General features: G+C 48.0%; 8 pseudogenes; all 8 read right to left on the bottom strand.

Moving 5' to 3' along the window:
- Window positions 1-3,072: 3,072 nt before the first annotated feature.
- On the bottom strand, window positions 3,073-3,191 carry LOC143929083 (5S ribosomal RNA; annotated as a pseudogene).
- Window positions 3,192-3,508: 317 nt separating this feature from the next.
- LOC143928827 (5S ribosomal RNA) lies at window positions 3,509-3,627 on the bottom strand (annotated as a pseudogene).
- A 395-nt stretch (window positions 3,628-4,022) lies between these two features.
- LOC143929028 (5S ribosomal RNA) lies at window positions 4,023-4,141 on the bottom strand (annotated as a pseudogene).
- A 1,191-nt stretch (window positions 4,142-5,332) lies between these two features.
- On the bottom strand, window positions 5,333-5,451 carry LOC143928966 (5S ribosomal RNA; annotated as a pseudogene).
- Window positions 5,452-5,612: 161 nt separating this feature from the next.
- Window positions 5,613-5,731, bottom strand: LOC143929052 (5S ribosomal RNA; annotated as a pseudogene).
- Window positions 5,732-5,830: 99 nt separating this feature from the next.
- On the bottom strand, window positions 5,831-5,949 carry LOC143929011 (5S ribosomal RNA; annotated as a pseudogene).
- A 102-nt stretch (window positions 5,950-6,051) lies between these two features.
- On the bottom strand, window positions 6,052-6,170 carry LOC143928435 (5S ribosomal RNA; annotated as a pseudogene).
- A 692-nt stretch (window positions 6,171-6,862) lies between these two features.
- On the bottom strand, window positions 6,863-6,981 carry LOC143928744 (5S ribosomal RNA; annotated as a pseudogene).
- Between the last annotated feature and the right edge of the window lie 4,883 nt (window positions 6,982-11,864).

Here is an 11,864-nt window from a genome sequence, read left to right as displayed (position 1 = left end):
AGCTCAACTCAAAGCGAATGGGGTGCTCTCATCTCCCCTTGACATCGGGAATGTGACTCCCCTATTATTCGCACTGTCATTGGAACCCTTTCTCTCCACAATTCGACAAAACTCAGACATAACGGGACTCCAAATGGGTACTATTGACTGCAAGATATCTGCCTACGTGGATGACATGCTGTTCTCGCTGACGAATCCCAGAGTTTCCTTGCCAAATCTCCTTCGGGAATTCCAGATATACGGGATACTTCTTGAAATCAGAGGCCATGGGGGTCGCAGTCCCCCCGCAAACGTTACTAGACTTGCAGTCCAATTTTCGATTTAAATGGACCCATACAGCACTTCCCTGGCCCCCACCCATTCATAATCCTTACCAACCTTTCCTTCCGCTGCTCACAGAAACACACTGGATGACTTGTCTAATTAACCAAATTGTAAAAGACACCGCTATCCTCCTGTCTGGCACCGGTCCCCTTGGAGGCTTTACCCCTCACTGTTTGGGTGGTCTCTGCCTCCCCCTGGATGCTCCACATATACCCAGACGACATTGTCAGAGGGGCACCACTTGACAGGACACGGGGCTGTCATGCCGGTGGCATCTCCCATTGGAGGAAGGGATGATGGTCGGTAAATGAGTTGAAATCTGCCTCTTACATACCACAGTTGATAGATGAGAATGGCCAGAGGGCCTCTACCCCAACTCAAATAGCCAAAGTCTTTGAAAAATGTTACTCTGATCTCTACAACCTGCCCGATTCAGGGTCCGGACAGGACAATATAGACAGATATGAAACCGGTTCTGGTCTACCAACCCTCTCATCGGAATCACGGGAGTACTTGGAGGACCCGATCACACTGGAAGAAGTCCAGGGACCTCCGAAGGTGGGTAAGGCTCCGGGCCCTGACGGATATACCGCACAATACTATAAGAACTTATTCTATTCTCGGCCCGCGCTTGGTGAATTTATTTAATACTCTGAGTTTGAATGGGGATTTTCCTGAGGATAACCTTAGAGCCCACATCTCGTTGATACCTAAGGAGGGCAAAGACCCGGGCCTATGTGGGAGCTACAGACCCATTTCCCTCCTAAATTCGGTCCTAAAACGATTCTCTAAAATCCTCGCCACGTGATTGGCACAGCACTTGCAGTCCCTTATACATATTGACCACTTAGGTTTTATTCCCACCAGGGAAGATAGGGATAACACCATTAAGGTGCTTACCCTGGTCCATAAAGCAAAGTCATCTGGGACCCCTTGTCTTTTCGTGAGTACTGATGCCGAGAAGGCTTTTGATCGGGTCAAATGGACATTCATGTTCTCGGTCCTTCGCCATATAGGTCTGAGTGAACGGATGCTGGCATGGATAAGTAAGATATACTCACGCCCTTCAGCTCAACTCAAAGCGAATGGGGTGCTCTCATCTCCCCTTGACATCGGGAATGGGACCAGACAGGGTTGCCCCCTGTCGCCCCTATTATTCGCACTGTCATTGGAACCCTTTCTCTCCACAATTCGACAAAACTCAGACATAACGGGACTCCAAATGGGTACTATTGAGTGCAAGATATCTGCCTACGTGGATGACATGCTGTTCTCGTTGAAGAATCCCAGAGTTTCCTTGCCAAATCTCCTTCGGGAATTCCAGATATACGGGATACTTCTTGAAATCAGAGGCCATGGGGGTCGCAGTCCCCCCGCAAACGTTACTAGACTTGCAGTCCAATTTTCGATTTAAATGGACCCATACAGCCCTTAAGTACTTAGGTACTTACATTCCACCGGACATCGCGCGTACGTTTATGTTGAACTTTCCCCCACCCCTTGTCACTAAGATCTGCAGTTTGCTTCACGGGTGGCATTCTGGCCTCCATTCCTGGTTCAGGAGATGCAATCTCATTAAAATGAACATACTCCCTAAATGTACCTATCTTTTCCAAGCTCTCCTGATCCAGAGTCCAGTGCCGTTTTTTAAGCAAGCTCAATTCCTGCTCACTCAATTTAACTGGGCCCACAAAAATTCAGACTTAAGTGGTCACAGCTGACATTGTCTAAACAACAGGGAGGGTTGGTTCTCCCTGACTTGCGATGCTACTACCTGGCCTCCCACCTGGGGTGTGTATTGGACTGGAATGGAAACAAACTTTCTAAGCTCTGGGTGCAACTAGGACAATCTCACTCCCGAATTCCGCTAAGAAGTGCCATGTGGTGCTATAAGGATTTACCCACAGAATTGACGTCACATCCCACTATAGGGGCTTCATTGAAAGTCAGTCACCTGATCGCTACCCAAAACACACTCACGTCTTTGACTTCCCCCCTATTCCCTATACGTGACCATCCGAACTTTGAACTGGGGACCCACTTAGAAATTCCAACCTAGACCATGCGTCTAAATTCGTCATTGATGGAAAATGGCCTTCTTTCTGAACCCTAACAGATCCGACAGGGCTTTTCCAACTGCCTTTTTGGAGAGCGGCGCAACAACATAATTTTCTCCATTCCATCCCCAATACTCAAACTTTCACCCGCCCTCAGACGGAGTTTGAGACTCTATGCAGGAGCGAAGGCCCTTTGGTCCACATTCTCTCTCAAACAGATCACCCACACTTAACCTGTCTGTCCAACTGGGAAAAGGACCTTGATTGCTCGTTTTCCCCAGCACAGAGACAACGCATTATCACTTTGGCTCTCAAAACCTCGCTGTGCACGAAGATACAGGAGACAAATTTTAAACTTCTCATCAGGTGGTATTTGACACTATCAAAGCTGCATAAATAATTCCCCTCTTCCTCAAACATATGCTGGAGGTGTGGAGAAGAAGAGGGCACATTGCTCCACATTTTTTGGTCCTGCCCCAGCTTGGTGGACTTCTGGACAGAGATCCGATGCATAACACAAAAATTCTTGTACTTTATCCGTGCCTTGAATCATTATGATTGATGGAAGGCAGACTCACATTTGCGATTATACCTGTATCAAGTATTGTTCAGCTGCTTTTTGCTCTGTATTTCTCTGTTGCATTATGTACTCGGGGGACCGTCATTCCCTGTTTGTAGAAAAAAAAAAAGAAGCCTACGACACCTGGTATTCCCAGGCGGTCTCCCATCCAGGCATTAACCAGGCCCGGCCCTGCTTAGCCTACAAGATCAGATGAGATGGAACAGATTCAGGGTGATGTGGCCGTAGCCAATATCTTCAGGCACTCTCAACTCTCTTGAAAAATGCCAAGATGGTCACCTTGGGAACAAGCAGAAAAAAATAGGTCAACGGCAACAACATAACAAGAAGACTACGGCATCTGGAAATCCCAGGTGGTCTCCCATCCAGGGATTAAACTGGTCCCAACCCTGCTTAGCCTCTGAGATCAGATGAGATTGGGCTCTTTCAGGGTGATGTGGCCGTAGGAGATTTCTTCAGGCACTCTCAACCCTCTTGACTAATGCCAAGATGGTCACTTTGGGAAAAAAACAAAAAAAAACAAGTTAACGCCAACAACATAAGAAGAAGTCTACAGCACCTAGTATTCCCAGGTGGTCTCCCATCCAGGTATTAACAAGGCCCGACCCTGTTTAGTCTCTGAGATCAGACGAGATCTGGTGCTTTCAGGGTTATGTGGCCATAGGCAAGCTCTTAACCCTCTTGACAAACACCAAGATGGTCACCTTGGTAAACAAACAAAACAAAAACAAGTCAACGCCAACAACATAAAAAGTATTCCCAGGTGGTCTCCAATCCAGGTACTAGCAAGGCCCAACCTTGCGAAAAAAGACAGATCAATGTCAACAACATAAAAAGAAGAATACGGCACCTGGTATTCCAACGCCATCTCCCATACAGGTACTAACTAGGCCCAACCCTTCTTAGCCTCAGAGATGAGAAGAGATAGGGCTCTTTCAGGGTGATGCTGCTGTAAGCGATCTCTTTGGGCACTTTAAACCCTCTTGACAAATGCCAAGATGGTCACCTTGGGAAACAAGCGAAAAAAAAAAAAACGAATCAACGCCAACAACATAAAAAGAAGCTTACAATAACTGGTATTCCCAGGTGGTCTCCCATCCAGGTACTAACCAGGCCTGACTCTTCTTAGCCTCCAAGATCAGACAAGATTGGGTGCTTTCAGTGTGATGTGGCCATAGGCAATCTCTTCAGGCACTCTCAACCCTCTTGACAAACACCAAGATGGTGACCTTGGGAAACAAGCTAAAAAAAAACAGGTCAACGCCAACAACATAAAAAGAAGCCTACGACACCTGGTATTCCCAGGCGGTCTCCCATCCACGTACTAACAAGGCCAGACTCTTCTTAGCCTCCAACATCAAACGAGATCAGGTGCTTTCAGGGTGATGTGCCCGTAGGCAATCCCTTCAGGCACTTTCAACCCTCTTGACAAACGCCAAGATGGTCACCTTGGGAAACAAGCAAAAAAAAACGAAGTCAATGCCAACAACTTAAAAAAAAAGCATATGGCATTGAGAAATCCCAGGCGGTCTCCCATCCAGGTACTAACCAGGTCCCAACCCTGCTTAGCCTCTGAGATCAAATGAGATTGGGCTCTTTCAGGGTGATGCGGCCATAGTAGATTTTTTCAGGCACGCTCAACCCTCTTGACAAACGCCAAGATGGTCACCTTGGGAAGCAAACAAAAAATCAAGTCAATGCCAACAACATAAAAAGAAGCCTACAGCACCTAGTATTCCCAGGCGGTCTCCCATCCAGGTATTAACAAGGCACGACCCTTTCTAGCCTCTGAGATCAGAGGAGATTGGGTGCTTTCAGGGTGATGTGCCCATGGGCAATCTATTTGGGCACTCTCATCCCTCTTGAAAAATGGCAAGATAGTCACCCTGGGAAACAAGCGGAAAAAAACAGGTCAACGCCAACAACATGAAAAGAAGAATACGGCACCTGGTATTCCAAGGCCATCTCCCATTCAAGTACTAACTAGGCCCAACCCTTCTTAGCCTCCGAGATCAGAAGAGATAGGGTGCTTTCAGGGTGATGCTGCTGTAAGCGATCTCTTTAAGCACTCTCTACCCTCTTGACAAATGCCAAGATGATCACTTTGGGAAACAAGCGAAAAAAAACAGGTCAACACCAACAACATAAAAAGAAGCCTGCGGCATCTGGAAAACGCAGGTGGTCTCCCATCCACGTACAAACCAGGCCCAACCCTGCTTAGCCTCTGAGACCAGATGAGATTGGGCGCTTTCAGGGTGTTGTGCCCGTAGGCAATTTCTTTGTGCACTCTCAACCCTCTTGACAAATGCCAAGATGGTCACCTTGGGAAAAAAGGGAAAAAAAACAGGTCAACGCCGACAACATAATGAGAAGCCTACAGCACCTGGTATTCCCAGGCTTTCTCCCATCCAGGTACTAACCAGGCCCATCGCTGCTTAGCCCCCGAGATCAGATGAGATTGGGCTCTCTCAGGGTGATTTGGCCGTAGGCATTCTCTTTGGGCACTCTGAAGCCTCTTGACAAAGGCCAAGATGCTCACCTTGGGAAACAAGCTAAAAAAAAACAGGTCAAAGCCAACAACATAAAAAGAAGCCTACGGCATCCGGTATTCCCAGGCGATCTCCCAATCAAGACACTAACCAGGCCAGATCCTTCTATGGCACCTGGTCTTTCCAGGCAGTCTCCCATCCAGGTACTAACCAGGCCTGACACTGCTTAGCGTCTGAAATCAGATGAGATCGGGTGCTTTCAGGGTGATGTGGCCGTAAGCGTTCTCTTCAAGACACGCCCAACCCTCTTGACAAACGCCAAGATGGTCGCCTTGAGAAACAAGTGAAAAAAACAGGTCAAAGCCAACAACATAAAAAGAAGCCTATGGCACCTAGTATTCCAAGGCGGTCTCCCATCCAGGTACTAACCAGGCCCGACACTGTTTAGCCTCCGAGATCAGACAAGATTGGGTGCTTTCATGGTGATGGGGCCGTAGGTGATCTCTTTGGGCACTCTCAACCCTCTTGACAAATGCCAAGATGGTCACCTTGGGAAACAAGTGAAAAAAGAAACCAGGTCAAGGCCAATAACATAAAAAGAAGCCTACGGCACCTGTTATTCCCAGACGTTCTCCCATCCTGGTATTAACCAGGCCTGACACTGCTTAGCCTCCGAGATCAGACAAGATTGGGTGCTTTCAGGGTGATGGGGCCGTAGGTGGTCTCTTTGGGCACTCTGGACCCTCTTGTTAAACGCCAAGATGGTCACCTTGGGAAACAAGCGAAAATAAACAGGTCAACACCAACAACATAAAAAGAAGCCTACGGCACCTGGTATTCACAGATGGTCTCCCATACAGGTATTAACCAGGCCGTACACTGCTAGGCCTCTGAGATCAGATGAGATTGTGCGCTTTCAGGGTGATGTGGCCATAGGTGTTCTATTCAGACACTCTCAACCCTCTTAACAAATGCCAAGATGGTCATCTTGGGAAACAAGTGAAAAAAAACAGGTCAACGCCAACAACATAGACCCTGGCGGTCTCCCATCTGACCCTGACCCTGCTTAGCCTCTGAGATCGGGCGCTTTCAGGGTGATGGGGCCTTAGGCGAACGCTTTGGGACATACTCAAAACTCTTGACAGATGCTAAAATGGTCACCTTGGGAAACAAGCGAAAAAAAACAGGTCAAAGCCAACAATATAAAAAGATTCCTACGGCACCTGTAATTAGGTACTATCCAGGCTGGACCCTGCTTAGCCTCTGAGATCAGATAAGATCGGGCGCTTTCAGGGTGATGTGGCCGTAGGAGATTTCTTTGGGCTCTCTCAGCCCTCTTGACAAATGCCAAGATGGTCACCTTGGGAAACAAGCGGAAAAAAAAAAATGTCAACGCCAGCAACATAAAAAGAAGCCTACGGCACCTGGTATTCCCAGTCGGTCTCCCTTCCAGTTACTAATCAGGCCCGACAATGCTTAGCCTCCGAGATCAGACAAGATCGGGCACTTTCAGGGTGATTTGGCCGTAGGCACTTTCTTTGGGCACTCTCACCCTCTTGACAAACGCCAAGATGGTCATCTTGGGAAACAAGCAAAAAAAAACAGGTCAACGCCAACAACATAAAAAATAGGATTTTTATATACAACTTACCTGTAAAATCCTTTTCTTGAGAGTACATCACGGGACACAGGAGCTTCATTACATAGTGGGTTATATAGGCACCTCTGGTGATTGGACACTGGTTAACCCCCAATTAAGGAGAATTCCTCCCCTATATAACCCCTCCCATATGGGGGGCACCTCAGTTTTGTAGCAAAGCAATAGGAAACCATGTAAAACCCAAGAGGGGTGGGTGCCCTGTGTCCCGTGATGTACTCTCAAGAAAAGGATTTTACAGGTAAGCTGTATATAAAAATCCTATTTTCTTGATCATACATCACAGGACACAGGAGCTTCATTACATAGTGGGATGACCCAAAGCAATGCTCAGATTGAGGGCAGGGAGACACAGATCATAATATATAGACCGCCAAGGACCTAAACTGCAGCCTGCAGTACACTGCGCCCAAAGGCGATATCCTCTTGCCCTCTGACATCCACCTGATAGAATCTGGTGAATGTGTGGACTGATGACCAAGTTGCAGCCTTACAGATCTGAGCCAGGGAGGCCTGGTGATGCACTGCCCAAGAAGCACTTACAGCCCTAGTTGAGTGCGCTCTCACTTGAAAACGAGGGATCTTCCCTTTAACACTATAGGCCTGAGAAATAATCTGTCTAATCCACCTTGAGAGAGTGGATTTTGATGCCGCCTGGCCCTTCCTAGGGCCTTCCGGCAAAATAAATAAGCAACCAGTTTTCCTTATCTGAGCAGTTGCCTGAAGATAGATACTGATTGCCCTTACCACATCCAAAGTGTGCAAAGATTCTTCTTCTGCGGACTGTGGGTCCGGAAAAAAGGATGGTAGGCTTAAATCTTGATTCAAATGGAATCCTGAAACCACCTTAGGCAGAAAGGACCTGTTGGGACGCATTACCACCAGGTCCTTATAAATAATTAGATACGGTTCTTTACTGGAGAGAGCTGCTAGTTCTGACACTCTTCTAGCCGTGGATATGGCTACCAAGAAAACCAATTTTTTAGTCAAAAGAACTAACGAAGCCTGATGCAAAGGTTCAAAAGGTTGCCCCTGCAAAGCTGAGAGAACCAAATTCAGATCCCATGGGCATACCGGAGGTTTGACTGGCAGCCTTATCCTCATAGCCCCCTGGATGAAAGCCCGCACCAGGGAATGTGATGCAAGTGGTTTCTGAAAAAACACTGACAAGGACGAAATATGCACCTTGATAGTGCTTACGGCCAAATTCATTTCTAGGCCTGACTGGAGGAAGGCCAAGATCCTGCTAATGACATACTTTCTAGGATGACATTCCCTGAGTTCACAACAGGAAACATATGCCCTCCAGATTTTGTAGTAAATAAGCCTGGAGGCCGGCTTTCTGGCATTGACCAGAGTAGAAAGGACTGGCCCCGAAAGCCCACGGTCTCTCAGAATGTGGGTCTCAGCAGCCAAACCGTCAAATTCAGACTGTGTAAAGCAGCATGGTAAATTGGACCCTGTGAGAGCAGATCTGGCCGGAGAGGGAGGATCCACAGCCTGCCTACTGCCAACTTCATGATCTCTGCGTACCACGGTCGCCTGGGCCAAGCCAGGGCTACCAAAAGAAGCGACTTTGTTTCCCACTAGACTCTTCCCAGGAACCGCAGCAGAAGCGGGCACGGGGGGAGGCATAAATCAAATTTTACTGATCCCAGGGAACTGTCAGAGCATTCGACCCCTGAGCGAGTGTATCTCTTGTCCTTGACACGAATTTGTCCAGTTTTCTGTTGAACCTGGACGCAAACAGATCTACGTCTGGAGTACCCCACCTGCGACATATGTTCCAAAACACGTCGGGGTGCAGAGCCCATTCTCCTAGGCACAACTGCTGGCGGCGCAGAAAATCTGCCTGCCAATTTTCCACTCCTGGAATGAAGACTGTAGAAAGGCATGGAACATGCCTTTCTGCCCAGACAAGTATGCGATTCACCTCTTTTTGCGCAACCAGACTCCTGGTACCACCCTGGTGATTGATATAGGCCACTGCTGTGGCATTGTCGGACTGAACTCGAACAGGGAGACCCCGTAGTCTGAAAGAACAGTTTATGAGAGCCATATAAACTGCCTGGATCTCCAAGATATTTATGGGCAATAGCTTCTCGATCACAGACCATTTCCACTGCGAGCACGTCTCCTCCAACACTGCTCCCCAGCCTGTCAGGCTGCCATTTGTCATAATAATCTTCCATGGAAGAGGAAGAAAAGTTTTGCCTTTCAGCAAATTCTCGGTTTGTAACGAGACTCTTAGACTCGTTAGACGAGACTCTTGCGTGTCCCTGGGGATAGACGCATAGGAAGATCCAAGGACTGGGGCTTCCTGTTCCAAGCCGCAAGGATGCATCTTTGCAGAGGCCTTGAGTGGAACTAGGCGAATGGAACGGCCTCGAAGGAGGCAACCATTTTCCCTAACAGTCTCATGCACAACCGAATGGGGGAAGATCTTCTGCCCAGAATTAGGCGCACCAGATCCCCAATGGCCAAGACTTTTGGCCTTGGTAGAAACACCTTGCCCTGAGCAGTGTCGATAACCATACCCAGGTATTCCAACCTGGTAGCAGGCTGTAGGGACGACTTTTCTAGGTTTATAATCCAACCTAGGCGTTCCAGCTGTTCTAGCGTTCTGGTAACACTGTGGTTCAGGAGCGCTACTGTTTTCTCTATGAGAAGCAAATCGTCTAGATAAGCCATGACGGCTATACCCTGAGCTCTTAGGTTTGCCAAGAGAGGGTCCAGAATCTTTGTGAAGACTCGAGGGGCCGTAGCTAGCCCGAACGGCAAGGCCACAAATTGAAAATGGCGCCGCTCTACCGTGAACCTTAGATACTTTTGGTGTGCGGGAAAAATTGGCACATGGAGATATGCATCCTTGATGTCTATTGATGCCATAAACTCTCCCCCTTGCAGGGAGGAGACCACAGTGCGAATTGACTGTATTCAGAAGGACCGGATGCGTAAAAAACGGGTCAGATCCTTCAGATCCAGGATAGGTCTGACACTTCTATTTGGCTTTGGAACGGTGAAGAGATTCGAGTAAAACCCTGAACCCTGTTCTTTTGGGTCCACTTCTACTATCACCCCCTGGGATAGTAAGTGATCTAAGGCCAGAAATAGCGGTCTTTGCTTTACTGGGTCCCTGGGGATCCTTGACCTTAGAAAGCGAGAAGGTGGATTCTCCTGAAACTCCAGCTTGTAGCCCAGGGATACCAAAGAGACCACCCACTCGGATCTCTTCCCGCCAGGCTTCTGCAAACTGCAGGAGCCTTCCCCCACTTGGCCGAGTGGGGGCGCCCCTTCACAAGGAAGCTTTCGGGCTCTGCTTGGCAGGCTTTCGCCCCCAGGATTTCTTCTGCCACTGGGCCCGGCCTTGAGCCTTTCCTGTAGAGGGGGGTTGAGAAGGCCGTCGCCACTGCTTAGAGCTTGATGCTCCGGGAGAGAGAGAACGCCTAAATGATGGACGTTTGCTCCTTTTGACTGGAAGGAGAGTAGATTTACCCCCTGAAATTTTTTGGACGAATTTGTCTAATTCTTCTCCAAACAAACGTTCCCCTTTAAACGGGAACCCAATCAAATGCTTCTTGCATGATAGCTCAGCTGCCCAATTCTTTAGCCATAGGGCCCTTCGCATGTGTACCAACAGGAGAGACAAACGAGATGCTTGTTGGACAGAATCCAAAATCGCATCAATCATGAAACACAGAATTTGAGGTATTTCTGCATAATTCTCCACTTCCTCACTGGGAAGGAGGCCAAGCATCTTCTTAACCTGTTCCTTGAGGAACTGACACAACCCCACAGCTGCGACTGTAGGTTGCACTACAGTGCCAGTCATGGAAAAGGAGGCTTTTAATAATGTTTCCAGCTTCTTATCAGTTGGATCTTTAAATACCTGAGCATTATCCAAAGGACAGGTCAGGTTTCTATTCATGCAAGAAACAGTCGCATCGACAGATGGGACCCCCCATTTCTTGGTGAAACTTTCCTCCAGAGGATAAAGCATAGAAAACCTTTTAGGAGGAGCAAACAGTTTATCGGGATGTCCCCAATCCTCATACAACAATTTATCCATTAAGGGATTAATTGGAAAGGAAAAGGCAGGTTGTGGGATTTTCCTGACTCCCAGGGAAGAAACAGAGGACGTAGCGATCTCAGCAGCAGGCATTCTGAATGTGGTACGCACCAATTCAGTATAATACTGCACCTGTTTTCTGAGCGCCTGGGAGGAGGGGACTCTCTCCTCTTCCTCTGATTCATCCGACTGCTCAAGATTCCTGTCCCAAGATAGGGATCTCTCCTCATTGTCAGAAGTGTCATCTGAAAGAGGAATCTCAGCAGAGGTAGGGGAACTACCCCTTTTCCTGCTATCTTTCAGGGAAGCTGAAATAAAATTCATGATTCTCCCTTCAAAACCCTCCAATGTAGCCCTAAGGGAGTCCTCAGTGATGTATACCGGGGCTGAAATATTAGGAGAGGCTGCAAATCCTGACAGGGGCACTGACTCATCCTGTGAGGCTGACTCCAGTCTTGCAGGGGGGGGGATGGTAACCTACAGGCATTTTTAGAACCCCTAGACCTAGGCGGTGACTTACCAGTGTCCTTGTTATCTCCCCCTGGGACCCTCTTACGAGGAGACATAGTCCTAAGCTACAAAGCAGAGGTACTAGTACAAAGTGCAATCACTGTTGTGCTTAAAGTCTCACAATAAATATATATGCAAGCTTTCTCAGTGGTACCGGCATATCCTTTAAATTTAGACT

Source organism: Lithobates pipiens, unplaced genomic scaffold (genome assembly GCF_037356315.1).
Source record: "Lithobates pipiens isolate NorthernLeopardFrog02 unplaced genomic scaffold, aLitPip1_a1.2 Scaffold_23, whole genome shotgun sequence".
NCBI classification, from domain to species: domain Eukaryota; kingdom Metazoa; phylum Chordata; class Amphibia; order Anura; family Ranidae; genus Lithobates; species Lithobates pipiens.
The sequence above is the reverse complement of the archived record's forward strand: the minus strand, read 5'-3'. Positions and strand labels throughout refer to the sequence as shown.